This window comes from Bubalus kerabau, chromosome 2 (assembly GCF_029407905.1).
Source record: "Bubalus kerabau isolate K-KA32 ecotype Philippines breed swamp buffalo chromosome 2, PCC_UOA_SB_1v2, whole genome shotgun sequence".
NCBI lineage: Eukaryota > Metazoa > Chordata > Mammalia > Artiodactyla > Bovidae > Bubalus > Bubalus kerabau.
This window is the reverse complement of record NC_073625.1, coordinates 128,249,713-128,275,195: the sequence shown is the minus strand read 5'-3', so window position 1 is coordinate 128,275,195 and position 25,483 is coordinate 128,249,713. Positions and strand designations below refer to the sequence as shown.

The 25,483-nt window shown below is 37.2% G+C and overlaps 1 protein-coding gene across 3 annotated transcripts in view; it reads left to right on the top strand.

Moving 5' to 3' along the window:
- MAP3K13 (mitogen-activated protein kinase kinase kinase 13) overlaps window positions 1-25,483 on the top strand; it is a 158,871-nt gene that overhangs the window by 33,713 nt on the left and 99,675 nt on the right. The window contains exon 3 of one of the 3 annotated variants that reach the window (XM_055568836.1): window positions 9,616-9,693. The exons of the other annotated variants lie outside the window; for them this stretch is intronic. The gene's annotated coding sequence lies outside the window, so the exon portion shown is untranslated. The remainder of the gene's footprint in view (window positions 1-9,615; window positions 9,694-25,483) is intronic. 3 annotated transcript variants of the gene reach the window in all.

Below are 25,483 nucleotides of genomic sequence, written 5' to 3'. Positions count from 1 at the left end.
GCTCAGAGGGAAAGAAGCTTAGGGATCTGGAAAGGGATGATGCAGCATAATATTTTATCTTGTGAAGAGCAGAATTTGGCAGGGGGGGGGCGGGGAGGGTCTTAAGTTCTCACTTTACATTAGGTCAGCGAGTGGTTTCAATGTCAGAAAGCACTACGTTTAATAAGAACTCTGCGTTGTTTCCCAACTAGTGAAAGAGCTGGGGCGAATGGAGGTGACGGGGAACTATAATAGAAAAGCAACTTTCTGGCCTCTTTCTGCCATGATTATACAATGTATGCACTCTGAGGAGGTGGGAGAACTTTTATGAAGCAAGATTTTTGAATCCCAGAGGATTATTGTGTTGGTTGGTTGGTTCGGTTTTTCTAGGAACACAGGGAAATTCCCTCTGAAACCAAAACCCAGCCATCAGAGATTAGGAGACTCTTCAGACTTTCTCTGTAATCTTCCATAAATTTGCCTCTTTAAACATGTCCAGGTAAACCTCTGAGAAGTTGCTGGTAGGTGGTTATCAAGCAGAAGTTTAATGAACAAACCCTCCCACCTTGTTGGGTGGTAGCTTCCAAGGCCATGGTAAATGTGTATCAGTGAACCTGATCCAGAACCAGCCAGGAAGGGAACAAAGTTTAGTTTGTGAGGAAGCAGGCAGCTGCTGGTAGTTTCATGCTGTCTGATCCGACTTCAGGTTGCTGCAGTGTAAGTATTTTTTTTTTTTTAATATTTTGATATTTGAATATGAAAGCATGGTGGAAAAAATTTCTAAGATTAAATTAAGGTACTGAATCTTGTATACTAGACCTACTTGCAAGAAAGTTTCAGCATTTCACAATAGTTTTTTTTTTGTTTTTTTTTTTTTTAAGAAAAGGGAAGTCCTAAAGTCTTTCAGCAAGTGTTCTGCTAACACAGGTCCTCCTGCTTGCATGAGATGACTTTTAATGTCTTGTCTTTGATTGAGTAAAGGTGCTTATGGTCAGAAAGTAAAAGTGATGGACTATATATCTGGTGCCCAAAGATTGATTATTTCCAAGTAGTGCTGAAATTTCTCCCTGATGTTCTTAATGGTTGCTGTCTCTTTAGTTTAGGCTCTTGTTACAAGATTATGTTAGCAAATATTTAGTAGTCTCTCAGGTAATTAAACTGGAGCTTTTGATGTTCAAAGAAATCAAATGAATGAGAACTAAGTAGAACTAACATGATTTAATCAGATATTGGGATCCTAAATTTAAGAGCAACAGAGTGTATTTTCAAAGAGGAGGAACTTTGTGAAAAGGATGGAAATGGCAAGCAGCCTTAGAAATTTCTTGCAACTTTGGAGAAATATGTTTTTTAAGACTTTGACATATGTACTAATTTTCCAGACTAAATTCCCCATACTGTCCTATGTAAAATAAATTTCATATTTGAAGTTAAAATTGTTGCAGTTCAGCTGTTGTAGTTCTGCTTTGGTACTGGGATTCCAGGAAGTACGCATTGTTATACAAACATTGACTCTATTGAGTGCAGCTACGAGAGTGTTAAGGTTGCATTTGGTACTAGAGAGGTTGTTATTTTCTACTTCCCTTTTGCCACGATATATCTGGAAAAAAAAAATCTTGGTACTGGAAAATGGTATAACTTTGAACAGAGAAATGAATTTTGATGCAGTTAATATATTATATAAAAGTTATAAAGGCTGGCTGCGGGCCAGTAGCCTTTCAGATCATTCAGGAAGTACTGATTGTTTATACGGAAGTACTCTGGGTTTCCCCTTTGCTCTGGCTTCGCCTCAGACCTCAGGGACGTTCAGTTTATTTTTCTAGTCTGCCTCTTATTCCTGCTGGACTTGAGTGACAGCCCACGTGGCAGTACTGGGCCCCAGCTGGCCCTTGGTGGGATAGAAGCCCAAGACCCTGTCCTAGGCAGGGTCTAGGACTGTAATAAACTGAGACTTTGGTTCATCCTGTAGACGGCTGAACTGCAATGATTCTAGGTTCCTGAGCTGATTAAAACTTTGCCAACTCAGTAGCTATTGCTAGGCCGGGTTACTTATTTAGTTATCAGTTCATGGAGGAGGGGCGGGGGTTGGGTGTCCTGGAAGAGAAGCCAGTATGGCAGGTGACACTATTACCAGAGAAGCAGCTGTTTACTAACCGTATTTGAAGTATTTCGGTCCTTTAACCACCTGGAAGAACACACAGGTGTGCCCAGGCTTAATCTTAACCAAGATACTGTCAGGTTTTTTTTTAAAAATATCCAGTAGCTGTCTCTCACACCCAGACCATTGCACATGCCCCATGAAGCCTGGATGATCTGCTTTCTGACCACCTGTTGAACATCATTGCCTACTTCATTCACTTCACAAAGTTTGCTCCAGCTACATAAATGTCTTGCTATTTCTAGAATACATCAAGCATGTTCCTGCCCCAGGGCGTGTGCTGCCCTGCCAGGAAAACTCCCCTGCAGAATTTCTGCCTTCCTTCCATTCAGGTTTCTACTCAGATACCTCCTCCTCAGAGGCAGCACCACCTCACTCCTGCTACATTGCTGCTTTTTCCTTCATCCTGATTTACTTTTCTTAAATAATTTATCAGTAAAATATATAGTCTTTCCCACTAGAATGGAAGTTCTATGAGGGGCAAGAACTACATCTTGTTCAGTGCTATATTGCCAGTGCCCCAAATACTGCCCCCTGGACATACAGTATATACTTGGTAAACATTTGTTTATGAATAATTTAATATCAGTTGGTACCACTAAAATTTATTTTTAAGCATAGGAACTCCACTCCAGTATTCTTGCTGGAGAATCCCATGGACAGAGGAGCCTGGAGGGCTACAGTCCATGGAGTGGCAAAGTCAGACATGACTGAGCAACTAAGCGCACACACACACACACACAGGAATTTTCATTGAATTTTTTGAATAGGTGATATATTCACATGGTTCCAAGACCAAAACATATTAAAAAGTTATTTTGAAATCTTCCCACCCCAGTCCCCTATCCATTCAGTTCCCATTCAGGACCCCCAAATCACTATTATAATTTTTATTACTATTACTATATTTTATTATTATCCTTTTCCTATATCTAGAGTTTCTTTATATATCAAGGAATTATAAAATTATAAATAGATTCCTACTTTCCTCCTTTTTACATATACTATTATATATACAGTTAATTTTATCACTTATATGTTGAAACTCTTTCCATATCAGTACATGATAAGCATTCTCATTTTAAAATAGCTGCATAGTATTCCATTGTATAGATGTCTGCTGGCTCAGTGGTAAAGAACCTGCCTGCCAATGCAGAAGATGTGGGTTCCATCCCTGGGTTGGGAAGATCCCCTGGAAAAGGAAATGGCAGCGCACACCAATATTCTTGCCCAGAAAATCCCATGGACAGAGGAGCCTGGCAGGCTACAGTCCACAGAGTCACAAAGAGTCAAACATGACTTAACGACTAAACAACAACGACAAACCAATCATCCAGTAACGGGCATTTTGGTTATTTCCAATATTTTTCTTTTGTAAACAATGCTGAAATTCACAATCTTGTGACTGTATCATCCTATATATTCTTACAGTTTATCTGAATGATTAAATTCACCAGAGTAGAAACGCTAGATCAAAAGATGTCATGGCTATTGCCTAATTGCACTCCATAGGGATTGTTTCTATTTGTATTCCCCCAGCAACAAACATATAAGAGAGTTATCAGACTTTCAGATTTTTGCCAATCTGATAACTTAAAAACTGGTTTCAGCATAGTTTTTTTTTTTTAAGAATTCATAATAAAATTTGTGTTAAAGTTTTAAAAACAATTTAAAAATTTTAAATTGTGATTTTAAAAAATGTAACATTTATCATCGTAACCATTTTTAAGTGTACAAATCATTAGTTTTAAGTACTTTAACATTGTTATGAAACAAATCTCTAGAACTTTTTCATCTTGTAAAACCAAAACTCTTTACCTATTAAATGGCAACTCTCCATTTTCCTCTCCCCCATTTCCTAACAACCACCATTCTACTTTCTGTGAATCTGACTAGCATAGATACTTCATATAAGTGGAATCATAGAGTTTTTTGTCTTTCTCAATTTAATTTTTAGTTGGAAGGTAATTGCAATGTTGTGATGGTTTCTGCCATAGATCAACATGAATCAGCCAAAGGTATACATATGTCCCCTCCCTCCTGAACCTTGTTCCCACCTCCCTCCCCACCTCACTCCTCTAGGTTGTCACAGAGCATCAGCTTTGGGTTCCCTGCCTCATACAGCAAATTCTGACTGTCTGTTTTACAGATAGTAACACTTTTTGGTTTTTTGTGAGGCTTGTTTCACTTAGCATAAAGTGTTCAAAGTTCATCCATGTTGTAGCAAATGACAAGATTTCCTTCCTTTTTAAGGCTGAATAACGTTCAAACATTCCATTGTGTTGTAGATATCACATTTTGTTTATCCATCTATAGATAAACCCAAAAGTGGGATTACTGGATCATATGGCAATTCTATTTTTCTGAGAAACCACCATACTGTTTTCATAGTGGCTATACCATTTTAGCATTGTTTTAATTTTCATTTCTCTCATTTTGAGTAGGGTTGAGTATCTTCATGTTAAAAAAGAAACTGCCTTTTGTGTGTGTGTGAACTATTTATATATTTGTCCTTAGTAGGAGTTTTTCTATTATTAATTTGAAAATATTTTTTGCTTTTGTGCCTCTGAGTTTTCCGAATTTAGAAGCTACTCATAAGTAGGTAGAAGTAGTCATAAATACAGGTTTGGAGTAAGAGTGCCTAGGTTTGAACTCTAGATCTGTTGATGTGTGTTTGTGTGTGTGTGTTATTCTCTGTCGTGTCTGACTCTTTGCAACCCCATGGACCGTAGCCTGCCACGTTCCTCTGTCCGTGGAATTCTCCAGGTAAGCATACTGGAGTGGGTTGCCATTACCTTCTTGAAGATCAGTTGATAGGTGTGCAATATTGATTGGGCAAATTATGGAACATTTCTGGGCCTTGGTTTTCTTATCTGTAAAATAGGAGTAAAATTGAGTTGTTATGAAGATTAAATGAGATGATGTATATTACATGCTTAGTATAGGGCCACTGTGATAAGGCAAGGAAAAGAAATAAAAGGCCAAATTTCAGAAAGGAGGCAAAACTATCATGATTCACACACGGAAAGATTGTATACATGGGAAGTCTTATAGAAGCTATAAAAAATGATTTCAACTAATTAAAGAATTTAATTAGGCCACAGGTTATAATCAATATAAAAACTGTATTTGAAATAATTAGAACAGCTAAAACAATGGAAAAATAAAAGAAAATATCACCATTAAATTACCAAACACATAGAAATAAATATTTAAAAGAACACAAGACATTTATACTGAGAACTACAAAACATTGCTGAGAAAAACTGAAGATCAAAATTAAAAGTCCTATATATATATATATAGGACTGTATATATATATATATGTATATATACAGGACTGTATATATATATGTATGTGTGTATATATATATATAGGACTGTATATATATATGTGTGTGTGTATATATATATAGGACTGTATATATATATGTGTGTGTGTGTATATATATATAGGACTGTATATATATATGTGTGTGTATATATATATATAGGACTGTATATGTGTGTGTGTGTGTGTGTGTGTATATATATATATATATATATATACACAGTTAACCCTTGAACAATGCAGGCATTAGTAGTGCTGATGACCATTGAGCAGTTGAACATCTACATGTAATGTATAGTCAGTCCTCCACATACACAGTTCATCCCTCTGAGTTCCAAATCTGCAGATTCAACCAACCACAGATCATGTAGTACTATTGCATTTACTACTGAAGAAAAAAACTCAAGTATAAATGGATCCACTCAGTTCAAACCTGTGTTGTTCAAGGGTAAACCATACCATGATCATGGATTATAGAACTCAGAACTGTTGAAATGCCAATCCTCCTGAAATTGATCTATAGAGTCAATGAAATCTCTATCAGAATTCTAGTAGACATTGTCAAGCCGATTCTAAAATATATTTGGAAATGCAATGGATATAGAAGAGCTAAAACAATCTTGAAAAAAAAAAAACAACAAGGTGAGAGATTTATAATATGTGATTCAAGACTTAAAAGTTACAGTTAATCAAGTATTACTCTAAGAATAGATGAATAATATCAGTGGAACAGAACAGGCAATCCAGAAATCGGTCACATGTATATGATTTTTTATCAAGGTGGCAAGTAAATTAAATGGGAAAAAGATAGTCTTTCTAAACATGTTGCTGGTTGAAGTGGATTTGATTCACATCCTCCACATCTTTCTCACTTTATACATAAAAATTAGATAGATATGGACCATAAATCTAAATACAAAACTCAGAAACAAAAACTAGGAAAAACAAAGAAAAGTATATTTGCAGCCTTGGAGTATGCAAAGGTTTCTTTAGCGGGACACTAAAAGCATTAATCATAAAAGTACATTGAATAAAATTAAAAGAGCTTATATTCTTACTGCAAGACTTCTCAGGACTTTTATTAACATTTCTAGTAAGAAGGTCATGCAGCATTTCTCAGCGTGTTTGACCACAGAAGCCTTTTTTCATCTAGAGCATTGAACTAAAATACAGTAGTGAGTATGGCATAGGATAGGCTTGAAGAAGGATTGCTTTGGTCCTCTCCTCAAGACATACTATTTTTGAGAGTTGTAATAAGTTAATGATCATTTTCTCCCTCTTTGATGTGAATCACTGTAATTTCATCCATTTCAACATAGTAAAGAAAACCCTTCTGCCAAAAGAGCTGTGATCACTTCTCATCCCATAACGACTGGTCAGCCAGCCAACTGTTACAGTTATTACAACTGGTAGGATTTTGGGCTAGTATCACATTAGACTGAAATTCACTATAGTAAGAGGAATAAAGAGTGACTGAGAGTACTAAGCATTTTGCATTCTGCCTGCTGCTGATCCTGTATGATTGTTTGGCCTGCTCTGCCCTGCTAACTCATTGTCTGGCAAACTCCAAGTTGTTAAGCCCTTGCTTCTCTCAAAGGCTTAGGAGTTGGTAAGGGACAGGGAAAGGGAAAGGGAAGTCGCTCAGTTGTGTCCGACTCTTCGCGACCCCATGGGCTACAGCCTACCAGGCTCCTCCGTCCGTGGGATTTTCCAGGCAAGAGTACTGGAGTGGGGTGCCATCGCCTTCTCCAATGAATGAGTCTAAACTCCTATAGTAATCCCAGTTCCCAGCTTGAAGGTTTTTTCCCTCCTATCTATGGAATTCCTAGTCTCTGACTCATAGTTCACTGTCCTAATCACATTCCTCTTCCTGTTGTTTCTGCCCATGAACTGATTTTTATGGAATGTGGATTATCATCTAAGAACTAGGAGAAGAACCAAAAAAGAAAGTAGAAGAAATCAAACTGAAGTTTTAATTAAACCATAATTTACCTAAAGGCTGTATTAAGGGAAAGAGATCTTAGGAAGAAGTCAAAATAATGTTGTGATGTCAGTAGAAATATATATATGAAAGTTTAAAGAAGTAGCCCTATAATGTCTGAATTATATTTTAAAAATTGACTACTATAGTATATATATTAATTTATCCTGAATGCAGAAAACTCATAGCCAGATATGGAAATGTTATCTATGACATCAGAACAGAGCTCTGTCTGTAGAAGGACTGTATATGACTAGATGTTGAAGTGTTAGTTGTTCAGTCATTTCTGACTCTTTGAGACCCCCATGGACTGCATGCAGCCCACCAGGCTCCTCTGTCCATGGGATTTCCCAGGCAAGAATACTGAAGTGAGTTGCCATTTCCTTTTCCAGGGAATCTTCCCAATGCAGGGATCAAACATGGGCCTCCTGCTTTGCAGGTGGATTCTTTACCATCTGAGCCACCATGGAAGCTGTGACTAGATGTTAAGAAGCTTTAATTTTAGATATGACATTAAATTGTTTTTGGTAGTAAATAAATATATTCTTGTAAAGAAAGAAATTATTGCCCTGACCCTCATTTTGCAGGAAAAAAAAATATACACATAAAATATGTATTTGTGCGTGTACATTCATGTATATGTACATACACATGTATACACACATACCAGACTGTCACAGATACTTTTCTTGTGTGCTATCTCATTTAATCAGCTCTGTTCATGTCTCAACTTCCTCATCTGGAAGTGAGGTGATAATATCTCACTCTGCCTTCCTCATAGAATAACAAATATAATCATAACGAGATAATAAAATATACTACTTCAAGCATTACTCAAGAATTTAAGGACTAAATCTTGAATGCCATGTTGTGAGATGTTTACCAGTGTTTCCATAGTAAAATGGTGTGATGGATCCTGGTAAAATTCATTTCAAAATACATTTGCAATACAAACTTGGCAGCAACAATTTGCACAGCTTGTTCCACAGACATCAAAGAAATGATGGAACACCTGCAAAGTATAGAGCAACCTTTTTTATGCTTCTCAATAAATACAACACAAAGTAAACACACCCTTTGCAGTACTTTATGACACACCTCATCAAAAAACTGGCAAGGGAGATATATACTTGGGCAAATGCTTGGACATAGGATAACATCATAGATGACAGAAGAATTTCACATTAGAAATTGAAAACCAGTTTTTAGTCTGTGTAATAACAGTATAAACAAAAAGGTAAGCCTTACCTCAGAAGGCACCTAGGGATCATGGGGAGTTAAGTGGAACGATGCTTATATAACTCTACTGCTTATTAACCTGGACCTGGGAGCTGAAAGAAACTTGATCTCTTTCTAGCAGCCTGATCCTTTATTATAATCAAAATGGAAGTTTTAAAAGCTACTGAACCCCACCTCTAGACTGTCTTTCCATTGACCTGAAAAACTTTCATAATTTAATAAGATAGGGTAGGGGCCACAGTGCCTGCCAAGTGTCTAGGAAACTATAAGTTTTCCTCTTTAAAGTTCCCTAAAATGTCTGCTGCTGCTGCTAAGTCGCTTCAGTCGTGCCCGACTCTCTGCGACCCCATGGACTGCAGCCCACCAGGCTTCTCCGTCCATGGGATTCTCCAGGCAAGAACACTGGAGTGGGTTGCCATTTCCTTTTCCAATGCATGAAAGTGGAAAGTGAAAGTGAAGTCACTCAGTCGTGTCTGACTCTAACCCTAAAATGTCTACTAGGGGATCATAAACCAGGAAATGAACCCATCAAAGAAAGACCATAAAAAGTTACTAATTGAAAAACTGAAAAAGGCTGCCTTATAATCACTTATCTGGAAAATGATTAGACAATAAGGTCCATAGGAACAAACATGAAAAACGAAGTGGTTTATATGGCTGCTTTGGGAAACTGTGAAGGAAAAAATAATTTTACCAGAACTTTTTCCAGTTGAAAGTTTCAAGGATAAAGTGTTAACATAATACTCTAAAGAAATCACATGAGATACATGTATAATTTGTTACAGCAGACCTAAGAAACAAATGCAATATTTAACCCATATTCTGCTTACTGTGCATTAAGCCCATTGTTTTGGTTTTAAGATACGTTCAGAAATTCTTTTATTCTTCCTTTTAAGAGATAGAGCCTAATTCCTCTCCCTCTGAATGTAGGTTGGATCCTGATGACTTGCTTCTAATGAATGAATAAAGGGAAAATGAGGGCTTGCAGATTTGGAGACCAAGTCAAAGGTTAGCAAACTATAGAGGTGGGCCGGCCACCTATTTTTATGAATCAAGTTGTATTGGAACAAGTATCCCCATTTGTTTACATTGTATGTACCTGTCTTTGCACTGAAACAACTGAGGTAAGCAGTTACAAACCCTATGGCATGTAAGCCTAAAATAGTTATTATTTAGCCCTTTCAGAAAGTTTGTTAATCCCTGAGCTAGGTCATAAAAAGCACTGCAGCTTTTTGCTTGCTCTTGATAACTTGCTTTGGGGGAAGCCATCTGCCTTGTCACGGAAACTCTCAAATTCCTGTTGTTAAGGAACTGAGGCCTCTTACAAACATCTATAAACACTCTTGGAAGTACAGTTGACCCTCGAACAATGTGGGAGAGAGGGTGGTTCAAAAATTCACCTGTAACTTAATTTACAGGCAGCCCTCTGTACTTATAGCTACAGTTTCACGCCTAGAGATCCAACCAACCTCAGATTGCGTATTACTGTAATATTTTTTAAAGCCACGTGTAGTTTTTTAAAAAGCCACACGTAAGTAGACCCACACAGTTCAAACCCGTGCTGTTCAAGGGTCAACTTAAGTTCCTCAAGCCCCAGGCAAGCTTTCAGATGACTGCATCCCAGTCAACAATTTAACCGAAACTTCCTGAGAAACCCTGAGCTGGAACCACCCACCTAAGCTGCTCCCAGATTCCTGACCTTCTGAAACTAAGTGAGATAATAAAGGTTTGTTGTTTTAAGCTGCTCGGTTTGGGACCATGTGTTATGCTGCAATACATAACCAGTTCACTCATGCTCCCCTTCTGCAGTTTTCCATGCTGCCTGTGAGCTGCTCTGCATGTCTTATCTACGCCTCTGGCTTTGCTGTTTTAGAAACACTGGGAAATAAGACCTTTATATAAAGAAACCCCCAGATGACATGGATGAGATTTAGGAAACAAAAGATATTGGAAGACAAGGACTCTATTTTATATTTTTCCTAATTCTCCTTACTAACTAATACAGCACTATGAGTGATTCAGTTCAGTTCAGTCGCTCAGTCATGTCCGACTCTTTATGACCCCATGGACTGCAGCATGCCAGGCTTCCCTGTCCATCACCAACTCCCAGAGCTTGCTTAAACTCACATCCATCGAGTCGGTGATGTCATCCAACCATCCCACCCTGTGTCGTTCCCTTCTCCTCCTGCCTTCAATCTTTCCGAGCATCAGGGCCTTTTCCAGTGAGTCAGTTCTTTGCATCAGGTGACCAAAGTATTGGAGTTTCAGCTTCAGCATCAGTCCTTCCAATAAATACTCAGGACTGATTTCCTTTAGGATTGACAGATTGGATCTCCTTGCAGTCCAAGGGACTCTCAAGAGTCTTCTCCAACACCACAGTTCAAAAGCATCAATTCTTAAGTGCTCAGCTTTCTTTATAGTCCAACTCTCACATCCATACATGACCACTGGAAAAACCATAGCTTTAACTAGATAGACCTTTGTCGGCCCAGTAATGTCTCTGCTTTTTAATATACTGTCTAGGTTGGTCATAACTTTTCTTCCCATGAGCAAACGTCTTTTAATTTCATAGCTGCAGTCACCATTTGCAGTGATTTTGAAGCCCCCCAAAATAAAGTCTCTCACTGTTTACATTGTGTCCCATCTATTTGCCATGAAGTGATGGGACCAGATGCCATGATCTTAGTTTTCTGAATGTTGAGTTTTAAGCCAGCTTTTTCACTCTACTCTTTCACTTTCTTCAAGAGGCTTTTTAGTACCTCTTCACTTTCTGCCGTAAGGGTGGTGTCATCTGAGTATCTGAGGTTATTGATATTTCTCATGGCAGTCTTGATTCCAGCTTGTGCTTCATCCAGCCCGGCATTTCGCATGATGTACTGTGCATATAAATTAAATAAGCAGGGTGACAATATACAGCCTTGACATACTCCTTTCCCAATTTGGAACCAGTCTGTTACTCCATGTGTGATTGATTACTGCTGCTGAACTTGACTGTGACTAACAAAGTGTGAGGCTTGTAAAGCATGTTTATTTGAGTTATTAGGCAGAATGTTTGCTCTATCGTGTTACTATTATTTATATGAAAAGGGGTATTTGAGTATGCCATCATAATCTTTATTGGTTGCACTTCAAGAGCTTTAGTTGCTTTTCTTAAATATTAACCAGGTTGTCTCTAGTCAGGATGGTGTTGAGTTCTGTGGGTATATAAGTTTTCTACTGATGCATCACAATATTATTTTAGTGGCTTAAAACAACACCCATTTAGTATCTCAATTTCAGTGGGTCAGGACTATGAATGTAGCCTAGTTAGGCCTCCCACTTAGGGTCTTACAAGGCTTTAATCAAGGTGTTGGCCAGGGTTGGATTTTCATATGAAACTTGCCTGGGGGACTCGTGTGGCTGTTGATAGCATTCAATATCTTGGGGTTGTAGAAATGAAAGCCTCAGCTTTTTGTTTTGGGTTTTTGGTGGGGTTTTTTTTTTTTTTTTTTTTGAGTTGTTATTGCCTGTTGTCTAGAGGTGTCCCTCAGCTAACAGAGAGCACCCACACTGCCTTGCCATGTGGGGTTACCCAATATGGCCATTTGCTTCTTCTCAGTTAACAAAGGGAGAAACTCCGGCAAGACATGCAGTATGGTTTTCTATAATATCATCACATCATTATGTGCGTGTGATCAGTACATTCCAGCACCTTTATGGTGTTCTCTTGGTTAGAAGCAAGTCTCACTCTGAGCCAAGGAAAAACATTAGCAGGTAGGGATCACAGGTGCCTAGTTTCTGCCAGCTCTTGGCATATAGTGTTCTTTCAAGAAGTTTGGTGGTAGAGGACAGGAAAGTGAGTAGATAAGTCAGAGGGAAATTCTGAAAAGGAGCGACATGAACATGTTTATAGGCAAAGGAGAAAGCGCAGCCAATAAGAAGAGACTGAGGTGATACATTAATCTGTGCCAAGAGTCTGTTAGGTAGCAGGCGCTCAGTTACGTTAGTTGTCTCATACCTCTCCTTACACAGCGTCTCATGACATTTTTTTCTTTAAATATGTATTATACTACTCTACTGTGGCATACAGGACAGGAGATACCATACTAACCAAACTAAATGTATCCCTGACCCCTTTGCCTTTGTGCCTTCCAGCTTGGAAGCAGCATTAGCCATGTCAATAATCACTTCCTTCCAGGCTTACCTCCTCCACCCCTTGTCAACTCTGGCCCTACTTCCTTTGACTGTGCCAAGCCAGAGTACTCCCCAAATTGTGTTTTCTGCTGCTGTGTTGATAGTTTTGCCTCCTCAGTTGGGTCCACACTGCTGATTGGTGGCCTTGAATCCATATCTGTTTGAGTTTCCCAAACCTCTTCTGTAACTTACTGTCCTGTCTCTATTGTCCTTCTCAGTTGACAGTGCTCCCTGTGATAGGGTCTCCCAACTTCCTTTCTACTCATCCCATAATCTTTTATTGCCACCTTCACTTGCATTTTTTTTTTGCACAACAAAATATGTAGATACCACAGTTATCCCTACCTACCTTGTGGTCAAAGTTCCAGTCGTAAACCCTCCTACCTCCTCAAAGCGTATTCCCAGCCACGAGCATCCCTCACGGTAATGAAAAGACATACCACCCTCTATAGCAGAATATATTACAGAATCATTGCCAAGCCATCTGTGCCTTGATGTTTGACATCTCCCTTAAAATTAGAGAGGAAAAAAAGTTTTTTAAAGTTCAAGTAACTTGAATGTTAAAATAATAGAGTGTATTTATTAAATCAGCAAGTCTTAAAACTTAATTTTGTTCCCAAAGTAATATACTTGTACTTCATAGAAAATTCAGAAATTTAGATTAAAAGAGAAGAAAATAAAATTATAGCTATCCCTGCATACAAATAACTATGGTTAACATTATATTTATTCTTCTAGTCATATATGTGTGTTAGATTCCATCGTACCAATTATCATGTTACCTTCCTTATCCATATTTTGTTATGAATATTTTAATCTATTTTTATATATCAATACTTTAATATATAACTTGTAAAGCTTTTAGATATTTTAAATTTCACTCATTTAATAAAACTTCCCTTTACGGGTATTTTATTTTCCCAATGATTTATATTTTAAATTAATACATGATGAAATCTGTGTAGCTAGGCCCTTTTTGCAAATTCTTGATTATTTGTTTAGAATAATTCCTTGAAGTTTAATTTTAGATCAAAGAATATTTACATTTAAGCCCACTGATACCTGCTATCAAGTAACTGTACTTCAAAAAGGTTGTAAGAAGTATTTAACCATCAGCAGTGTGTAAGAGTATCTGTTTTCCCATATCTTTTCCAAGGCACTTTGCAAGGAGAAACCGGTATTTCATTTTGATTTAATTTTCATTTTTTGATACTGAAGTCACACTTTTCCCTTACTATCCATTGTATATGTTTTTTTGTAACTTGTCTGTTCATGGACTTTTTCTTCTTCCCTTCATCTTATTTGTATGTTTATCTACTTTATTATTTTTTGAACTCACGGTTGTTCAAATTAGTAATAGTATATTTTGTGTTTTCTGGTAGCTATGAATGGTAGCTTTCCTTTAACACAAAGGACAAACTGGTTTTTCTTTTTTAATTTATTTATTTGGTGGCCTTGTGTCTTAATTGCTACACACGGGATCTTCATTGCGTCCGGCGGACTCTCTAGTTGTGGTGCACAGGCTCAGTTGTTCTGTGGCTTGTGGGTTGTTATTTCCCTGACCAAGAATTGACCCCACATCCTTGCTTTGCAAGGCAAATTCTTAGCCACTGGACCACCAGAGAAATCCCTGATTTTTCCATGTAAGATAGACTAGGGAAAAATGACATACATATGTATGGCATACATGTATACATAGGTATATATACAGATATGTGTTTGTGTGTATGTCTTTCAAGCATAGCTTAACAAAGCCACTTAATACGGTTCTGTGTAATTATTGACTTTCTTTATGCAGTATTAGGATCATCATTCAAGGTTTTGGAATAATTGGTCGTTTAATAAAGTAAAGCATAATGACATTGATCTCAGTCTACTTGTCTGACTTGTAAGTTTTTCCTCAGTAATATTATTGTATTGGATTTTCTCTTTTAAGTTTTTCAAACATTCTTCAAGTTTGCAGTAGGTGGCAGCAACAGAAAGCATTCTTTCATTTGGTTCAAAATGTAATCAGGCATTCATAGGGGACAATATAAATGAACTCACCCTAAATATGAAGAGCTTTATGATAGAGGCTACTTCAGAAATGTAAATTTAGTTTGAAATTGGTGAGTATTTCATAGCCCATTTTGGAAGTAAGCTCCAACAAATACTCTTTTGGGGAAATTGCATTTTATTTTTCAGTGTTTCAGGGTTTACTTAGCATGTTTTATTATTTTGGGGAATCTTATTCCCCACCACCTCCTCTTTTTATATTTAGAGTGAAAGCCACTCAAGACAACCAGTCTCTTTTCTAGAGGAGTGGCCTTTTCAACGATGACCCTTTAATACAGAGCCTTGAGTAATTAAACAGACTAAAAGTACGTGCTAAGAATATGTGGCCTTTTTAGGCCACTGCTTCCATTTTGAGTGGTCTTAGAGCTTCATTGTGCTAATTTTAAAATTCAGGGTCCATACATGTCTCAAGAGTATTCGTAATAATTTTCTTTAGATCATAACAGTTCCCCCCAAGTTGGTTTAGCATCATCTGTAGTCCATTCGGGTTTCCCAGGTGGCACTAGTGGTAAAGAACCCTCCTGCCAATGCAGGAGACATAGAGATGTGGGTTCAGTCCCTGGGTCAGGAAGATCCCCTGAGGAGGGCATGGCAACGCCCTGGAGAATCTCATGGACAGAGGAGCCTGGCGAGGCTACTGAGTCAGGGGTTGCACAGAGTTGAACATGACTTGAGTGACTTAGCACACACGCATAGCCCATTCACGAGAGGGGCAAGCAACACCACTACAGAGGATCTGGGGACACACCAGCTTTAGTTTCCAAACTACAATGACAGGTGGATATTCTGTCCCCTAGGACAAGAGGGGTGGCTGTAAGATAAACCTAGTGGCTGTGAGTTGAGGGGAGAAAAGGTCCACTTGCTGCTCTGGTCATTAACGCTTCCTCCTTAGCACGAGTACAGCTTAGAAAAGGTTTCTGGTGAAGTACAGCTGTTGTTAGCTAGCCAACACAGAAGAGATCTCTAGGCTTTAGAGGTGGTTTTTAAAAAGATTAAAGCATTAAAATTTTGCAGGCTAAGGAAAAAGAAGAATTTCATGAGAATTAAAAATATATTTCAAGCCCCTTGCATGTTTAATTAGGGTCCAACAGAGTTCTTAAGAATTGATTCAGAAATTCTTGAATCATATTTTCTGTATTTCCAAAGCTCTAGTTATCAGGAGAGAAACTGATTCTTGTTTGTCCAGGTTTTAGTAGTATCGTAGAGGTAAGCTAGTATTTTCTTTTCTGTTAGATTGCAGATACCTTTGAGACAATAAATAAATAAATAAATGTGATTTTTTTACATTTTTATTGGCTTTTTTTTTTAGAACTAAGAACAGTATCCTGTTCCAGGAATACCGAGTGAACTGTAACTGACTGTCCAAGAAAAAGAGGTAGCATTAGTGGTCACTCTTATCCCACCAAAAAAATACAGAGAACATTCAGGAAATCTAAGATCAACTCCTGACTCAATGCCATAAATTCCAAGACTATGGACAAATCTTTGAACCTCAGTCTTTTCATATGTAACAAAGAAGAGGACAGAGTAGATTTGAGTTGTAAGGTTTGTCTCAGATCCTTGATTCTCTGAGTCAGTATTCTTCTTAAAATGTCTAGAGCAGTAACTGCTTATTTATCTCATTCAGGAAATAACCACACACCACCTGCTAACCGTATTAGTAGGAATACAGACTAAGTAGCAGTAACAGAGAGTCTCAAAATTTTTGGTGGTTCCAAAAGATGGAATGTTATTTCTGTCTTCATTAACAGTCCTAAAGTAGGCAGGTACCCCAGAACAGATGGATGGTTCTGATTCATCAAAAAATCAAACCCCAAGGCTACTTCTGCTTCCTTGCTCTGCCATTGCCTGGACCATCATCTGCATAGTAGAAGCTGACTCAGCATGGGACTTAAGAAAGTCCAGCACAAGCAGGTAAGACCTGCAAGTTAAAAACATACTTCCACTCAAACCCCACTAGCTAGAACTCAGTCATGTGCTCACATCTACAACCAGGAGAACAGAGAAGTCTTTAGCAGCGTGGCTTGTATTCATCTACAATTTTAGGAGTGGGGTTGGACATAAGGGTTCTATAACTAACAAGAAAGAGAGGAGATGATATTTTAGGGGACAGTCTCTAGCACTGTGCCTTCTGTTACAGTTTTAAACCATTCTGATAATCTTATTTTACTGTTTATTGTTTTCCTGTCTTTTCTAATGAAATAGACTGAGATCAGGATCTGTGATTTATCCCTATATGTGTACCTCACAGCACATGTAAGGTATTTTGAACATAGATGACATTCAATAAAAATATGTATATTTTATTTGTATATTGATTTTTCAGAGCTTTTAAGTAAACACTAGGTCCAATAATCTTCCCTTCCATTACGCTGCTCCATCTACTTATTGCTTGTGTAGCGAATGTTACATGTAAAACTTCAATTATCAACCTAGTTCAGGAGACTATATCAGGACTTAAAAAGTAGTAAAATTTTTAAATATATGTTATAGATAAATTGATTGATTGGGGGCAGGTTGCTGCTAGTAGCAATTACTGTCTTTTTCAGGTAGTGTGATTATGTGAAATGGAAAACCAAGAGCTTTACAGAGTGGCTTCAACATTTGGTTTTAAGTGTATTCCTTGGATATCACATATGATTATATTTATGAAATACTTAAAAACAGATCTTTCTCTCAAATATTTTGAGGTTCTGTCATCTCTGTTCTCTTCATTGGTGTTCTTAGTTGCTCAGTGATGTCCAACTCTTTGCGACCCCATGGACTCTAGCCCGCCAGGCTCCTCTGTCCATGGGGATTCTCCAGGCAAGAATACTGGAGTGGGTTGCCCTCCTCCAGGGGATTTTCCAAACCCAGGGATTGAACCCAGGTCTCCCACCTTGCAGGCAGATTCTTTACCATCTGAGCCACCAGGGAAGCCCGTTCATTTGATGTTAATAATAAAGAGCTCACTGCAGTTTTGAGTGTGGGTTTACACAGAGTAAGCTTCTATATGGATAGATGTATAAAACTGATTTTAAAAGCAAGCCACACTTTTACTGACTCTGTGTTAACATCTTCTCCACTCTGACTTCCTTTTTTTTTTTTTTTCTGCTGCAGTTGTATACTGTAATCCAGTATGGGAAGGAAAAGTGCTGGTATGTGCCTTACCAATTTTACATTTGGTAAGAACTGCCTTGGAAGAATTGACCTTATATCCAGTTTTCCCAAATCTTCCCCCTTCAGGTTTACCTCTTTTTATAACTGACTGTAACCACCCAACTCAAAATGATCATTCTATCAGTAAGTGAGGAAGGTTTAGTTCAAGCCCTGGGCAAACTGCATCATAAGGACAGGGTTTGTTTGTATAAGACAAGCCTGTATTCCCTTTACAAACACGCCAACTTGCCAAAGACAAGCAAATGGCAAATACTGGCTGTGGTCTGCACCAGGAAGTGTGGCTCTGAGCTCTTACTCGGCCTCACCCACATTTCAGAGCTTTCAGTGAGCCTCAACACCAGGCTGTTCTTTGAACATTTTTCTCCAAGGGACAAGACATGTTTTTTTGTTTTGTTTTTTCAGCTAAGGGCTTGATCTTACCTTTCTATGTCAACAGAGGGCAACAGAGAGTACCACGCTATAGCCTAACTGCTGCAGCTGCTGCTAAGTTGCTTCAGTCTTGTCCAACTCTATGCAACCCCATAGATGGCAGCCCACCAGGCTCCTCTGTCCCTGGGATTCTCCAGGCAAGAATATTCCAGTGGGTTGCCATTTCCTTCTCCAACACATGCATGCATGCTAAGTCATTTCAGTCGTGTCTGACTCTGTGCGACCCCATGGACAGCAGTCCACCAGGCTCCTCTGTCCACAGGATTTTCTAGACAAGAATACTGGAGTGGGTTGCCATTTCCTTCTCCAATAGCCTAACTAGTAGTTCTCAAATTGGGTGAGGCCCAGTCTCATAGAGCCTACAGAGACAATCAACCCCAGGGACTTTTTTTAGCTATGGCAAAGACTGGGTCTGTTACAGGCATGGGGGGTGGGGCGAGGAGGGGTTGCTAAACATTTTGCCTTATGTAGGAAAGTCCCACGCATGGAAGAATATTCCCACCCACAAAAGTCAGTTAGCTTCCTTCTGGTATTGTTCTCCAGCCTCAAGTAAAGCATTCCTGCCTACCTCAGCACTTTCACCATTTGTGTTGTTATTCATCTTACCAAAGCAACTTAATACCACAAACTGGCCTTTTCATCTTTGCATTGTCACTTTTTAAATTCACTTTAAGTTTTAGTCATTGAGTGACCACAGACAGGTCTTTAATAGGAGAGAGGAAAGAGGTAATGGATAGAATTTAAAAAGTATAAGTCACTAGGTTACAGAGTTTAGACAAAGCTGGATTGATGAGCCAATCTTCTTGAACCTTAATTTTTTCACATATAAAGTGAGACTAAAATCTAAAGATATTTTGTAAATTTTAAAGTGAAGGAAAAGATTGTTTACAAAGAATGTCTAGGGCCAGATTTGTACCCAATTATTATTTTTAGGAATTAGATATCCAAACCTCTCTACTCACATTATACTTAGGAGCTCATATCCCAATTAAACAATAGTTGTAGCCAACATCCTGGGGATGACATGGTTGATTCTCACTGGGTCATGGGTCCCAGTGGACTTGGGTCATGTGCCTGTCTTTTCACTAATATTATAACCAAGTAGGTGACTCGCCCTGCTTTGTGTCACGTGTTCCCTCTTGGAGTCCTAACTTCAGGCGGGGTTGGCTTTGCCCGAACCTCTTGGACTGAGAGTGGGGGAGAGACAGTTTCCTCAAACGGGGAGGATGTAGGGGCAGACTTTAAAAGGGGGCAGTTGTTCACTATTTCTATGTTTTGATCATCAGTTATGCTACATGCTTTGTAAAGCTAAAGTGGAAATGCCAACTTCCACTAAAGAAGCAGGGAAATGAAAACAGGATTAGAAGTATAAAAGTTAAATGGTTGTTTTTTTACATGACCTCTCAGAAAGAGTACAAACTCTATGTGGATGGGTAAAATATAAAGTTATTTTTTGTTTGTTTGGTTTTTTACCCTTTCAATATGTAAAGTGCCTTTATAAACTCAAAATATTATTTTTAGTCCCACAAAGGTTTGGTTTATGGTAACTTGCCAGATTTTGTGTTTTATGGAGTGGTGTATTTCAGGGATGTTAAATGTTTTATTTATTGAGAAATCCATTTGCTTTTGATTTGCTTTAATGCATTTTCATTATTGGTCAGAAAATTATATCCTTTGTTTGTGATCATACTTTTGACACAGATAATACATTAAAACTTCATTAAGCTATTAAACTTTATTCTAAATAGCATAAAAATCTCTAAACAATTGCTTTTTTCCAGTTGTCTAGATGTTTTATTATCCTTTGATAAAAATCCTAGACTTCAAATCCACTTAACTCACAATATTCTTCAAAATTTGCTGTAATTATATGAACCTTTAGGATTTTTTTTCTATCATAAAAATGATTGTGGAATTTACCATCATGAGACTTTAATCTTTTTAAAAGTTAATAGGTGTATTACTATAAGTTTCTATTTGTAGTCTACTTGTTCTAAAAGGATGTGCTTATGACATATATCTACATAACAAGGTTAACAAAGGGAAAATCAAACCTAAAACAAGGAAGATAAAGCAAAAATGATAACCACAAAAAACTAAAATAAATTATATAGAGATATAGATTGATTGATTTGAGCATAAAGTTGGCTCTGGGCTTCCCTGCAGGGACAAAAAAAAAAAAAAGGCAATTCAGTGGATTACATTGTTGCCATCTAAAAGGGAATGCTAATAATTCTTCAAGAACAGAAAAGGGTTTCCCTGATACTGAGTTCTAAAAACAAACTCCTCTTGTGAATTTGTTACGTGTGAGACATCATGCAAGACAGTGGACCCTGTAAAAGCAATATGGCTGTTCCCTATAATAAAAGGAAAACCATAACATAGAATGTGACTTGATGATAGTGACTCTGCTAGGGAGTTCTGTGCTGATGATATTTGGGTAGCATGTAGCTTTCTGATGAACTGTCTATCTCCTTTGCTGCAAGAACAGATTTTAGTAATATTCATAAGAACGTTTTTCCTTAGATGGTTCTTAAAAATCACTTTCTCAGATAAACATTTCCTGAGAGCTGGACAGCAGCAACAACAAAGTTCGAGTAATAATCTGCTGAGGTCTTTGAATGTTGAAACTGTCTGAATAAAAAATAAATTAAAAAAAATTTTTTTAATAAAAAGAATGAGAAGGTAGAAGATGTGATCTGGAACTCTCTGGATTAGAAGGACTTGCTCAGAGCCCTAGTCTCAATCTACTATAGTTTAAGTGAAAAAAAAAATTATTTGAGGAACCATGTACTTTGAAAACAGGGTAAGTTAGGGTTAATGTTCTGATATGGAAGTGGAGAATTCTAATTAGCGTTCTCACCTTTTAGAAAGATTGTTTTTTACATCAGTTCATATAAACTACATCTTTATGTAGAAAAATTTTAACTTTTTTTTTTTGATAAAGAGAATTTTTGGTCACCTCTCTTAACTTCCTCAGGGTTTTTCCCTACTCACCTTCAGAACCTCAGAGAGTATTCCTCAACTTCCCAAAGGGAAGTGATTAGGACGAGCTTTTCTTTGGAAGATGTGTCACTAATGCGTATTTCTAAATTTCCTGAAAAGACCTGTTGTAGCTTTGTTGTTGTTCAGTCGCCCAGTCGTGTCCGACCCTATGGACTGCAGTGCACCAGGCCTCCCTGTCCTTCACCATCTCCCAAAGCTTGCCCAAGTTCATGTCCATTGAGCAAAATAAAAAATCTTTATTTTGTTTATATTAACAGCAGTAAAACAAAAACAGTTACCAGAACCATTTTCTGAGTATCTTCTATATGCAGGTGTTGTGCTGAAGTCTTCACATGTTTTATTTTATTTAACTTTCACATAATAGGCATATAGCCTATTATTATCCCCACTTTATTTTTCCTCTTCCAGTTTTATTGAGATGTAATTGACATACAATACTGTATGAATTTAAGACATACAGCATAGTGATTTGACTTACATCATGAAATGATTGCCACAGTAAGTTTAGTTAAAATCTATCATCTTAAAAAAAAAATCTATCATCTTATATACATACAAAAGAAAAAAAAATAATTTTTCCTTGTGATGAGATCTCTTAGGATTTTGTCTCTTAACAACTTTCATGTATAACATACAGCAGTGTTGATTATATTAATCACACTGTACATTAATTATATCCTTAGTACCTATTTATCATATAACTGGAGGTTTGTACCTTTTGACTACCTTTGTCACCAAAGATGTTATTTATTAGTGACTATTTTCCCCACACTGTACATCTTACTCTAAAAATGAAAAACCAATAGCTTGGTTTATCTAAACTTACATAACTAAGGATAATAACCAACAGAGTCAGAATTTGAACCCAGATCTCTTTACTAACTTCTAGCTACACTGGTGCCTGTAAAAGGAATCTGAATCATCGTGCATTATTAGCACTGAAGTCATCATACTCTTTCTTTTTCTTGATATTTATGACAAAAATTGCCCCTAGGTCATAGAACTTTAAACTTCTCCTAGATTCTGATTTAGTCATTTTCCTTTGAAAACACATTTTTTTCTCTCAAGAAAAAAATCAGCTTTAGAATAGCTCTTTTTTTTTTTTTGGCCACACCTCAAAGCTTGTGGAATCTTAGTTCCCAGACCAGGGATGGAACCAAGGTCCTCGGCAGTGAAAGCACAGAGTCCTAACCATTGGGCCATCAGGGAATTCCCATAGACCAGATCATGTTTTATGCCAGAATAATTGTGCCTTAACTTGTGTTCTTACATTTTTTCCTAATAGTGAGTTTTGAATAGCTTCTTGGGAAAGGAGACCAGATTATCTTTTAGTCATTAATGAAATTTGAAAAGGTCCATTTGGTTCTTAAAAGAGTTTACTCACCTTGATAACTGGCTTTGTAGTGCTCCATACTCAGTGTGCCTACATGCTGAAATAAAGAATTACTTGTGACTATGGGACTTGGCTTAATATTCCTAGAGTTGCAATGTCCCATTCAGTAGCCACTAGCCACATGTGACTATTTTTCAATTTATATTAATTAAAATTGAATAAAACTTAAAATTCAGTTCCTCAATCATAGTGGCCACATTCCACATGCTAATATATGAGACAGTGCAAATTATGAACACTTCTGTCATCACAGAAAGTTCTCAAGAAGCGTTGCTTTCGGATATGCATTTTTCACGGCCCTTTTTCTTCTGTGCCCAAAACAACATTGTTCTCCTTGAAGAACAACTAGTGCAGTTTCTGAGATTTGGGGATACAACTTATCTTCCCAACAGATTTCCTGTCATGTTTGACATAGAGAAATTTTTGTTGACAAGGTTATTTCTGTGCTCTAGGGAGGCATGCTAATCCAGACTAGGTTCATCTTACTAAAACGGCAAGTCGGTAGAGCTAGCTAATTTTTATTTGCCAGATTACATATTAAACCAACATGTTATATGACTGATATTAGAACCATTATGCATTCTGTTTTGTTGAATTGCTTCAGAGACGTACCTTGGTCTTTGATTGAGTAATGATGTTTCTATGAAACTTAACAGCCAATGTGTTAGCTTCTCTAACAGATTTAACATTTCATTGGCATATTTTTTCATAAAGGGGTTACCTCTTTCTATTAGTCTGTATTATTTGGAAGTTTTTTTTTTTTTAATATATAAATCCAATTCTTCTGGTATAGCCTGGTTGACTTTGATTGCCGTTGAAGGAAACAGAGAGGCATATTCTTTATCTTCTTTTCATTTGTGGATTCTAAAATAATCTTAGTACATGGACATAATTGATTGATATAAATCAATGTGGGGCACTTAGACCTACTAGGAAGGTACCAGTACTACATTGGTCTTGAGCACACCCATGTCACATGGATAAATTTCTTTAGTCTGCCTTTTCCATTGTGATATTCCACAAGAAGCTTCTTTAAAGAAATTTGTTGAATATATTGTTTGCTAATGAGATGCTGTTGCTTGAGTATATAGAACAGTATGTCTTTCCTGTGTATAAAATAGTCCTGGGAAGTTGGGTTTCTTTTCTCCCCAAATGAAGTAAGCAGTGAGCAGTACTTATTAGTGTCAGGTTTGAACCCTTTATAATCACATAGAAACAAGCAACCACTCTCCTGTCAGCTGTACAAATAATCTGATTGAGAAAGCAGATATCTGTTCAGAATGTTCTTGGTCACTGGACACCTATAACCAAGGCCTTATATTAACCACTATTGTTCTAGTTTCAAGGATTTGAGATCATTTCCCAAGTTCAAAAAAGCTATGATCAGTATTAGTAAAGTATTGGTAATTGTGAAGTGAAATGATGCTATTCAAGGGCAATAAATTATATTAATCTCCACTTCTGTGTAACTTTGAAAAAATTTAAAATAAAGAGTAAAAAATGAACTCTTCTCAATACTCTGTAATGACCTATATGGGAAAAGAATCTAAAAAAGAGTGGATATATGTATATTATAACTGATTCACTTTGCTATGTAGCAGAATATAACATAACATTGTAAATCAACTATACTCCAATAAAAATTTTTAAAATTTCATTGATGATATTAAGCCCCCCAAAAAGAGTAAAAAAAAAAAAAATCACAGGTTTTTTTTTGTTGTTTTTTCTTGTACTAAGTTGTATGAGTTCCTTGTACTTTTTAGAAATTAACCCTTTATCAGATTATATATCTGGTTTACAGATATTTTTTCCCACTCTGTAGATTGCCTTATCATTCTGTTGATTGAAGCTTTTTAGTTTGATACAGTCCCACTTGTCTATTTTTGGTTTTGTTGCCTGTGCTTTTGGTGTCATTTCAAGAAATTATTGCCAAGACTGATGTCAAGAATGGATAAAGGACTTGAACAGACAGCTGTCCAAAGAAGACATACAAGGGGCCAGTAGGTATTAATATGTGAAAAGGTGTCCATCATCACTAATTATCAGGGAAATGCAAAACAAACCACAATGAGATATTACCTCACACCACTTAGGATGGCTTATTATTTTTAAAAAAGATAAGAAGTGTTGTAGCGAAATTGTAACCCTTACACATTCTTGATGGCAACGTAAAACAGTGCAGCAGTTATGAAAAACAGTATGGAGATTTCTCATAAAATTAAAAATGAAACTACCATAGGATCCAGCAATCTCACTTCTGGGTATATATTCAAAAGAAATGAAATCAGGATCTCAAAGAGATATCTTCACTCCCATATTGATTACAGCACTCTTTGTAATAGCCAACATATGAAAACAACCCACATGTCCATCAACAGATGAATGGTTAAAGAAAATGTATATTCCTACAATGGAATATTATTCAGCTTTTAAAAGGGAAATTCCACCATTTGCAACAACGTTGATGAGCCTGGAGGACATAACACTAAATGAAATAAGCAAGTCACAGATAAAGACAAATGTTGCTTGATTATATTTGTATGAGTTATCCAAAATAGTCAAACTCATGAAAGCAGAGAATAC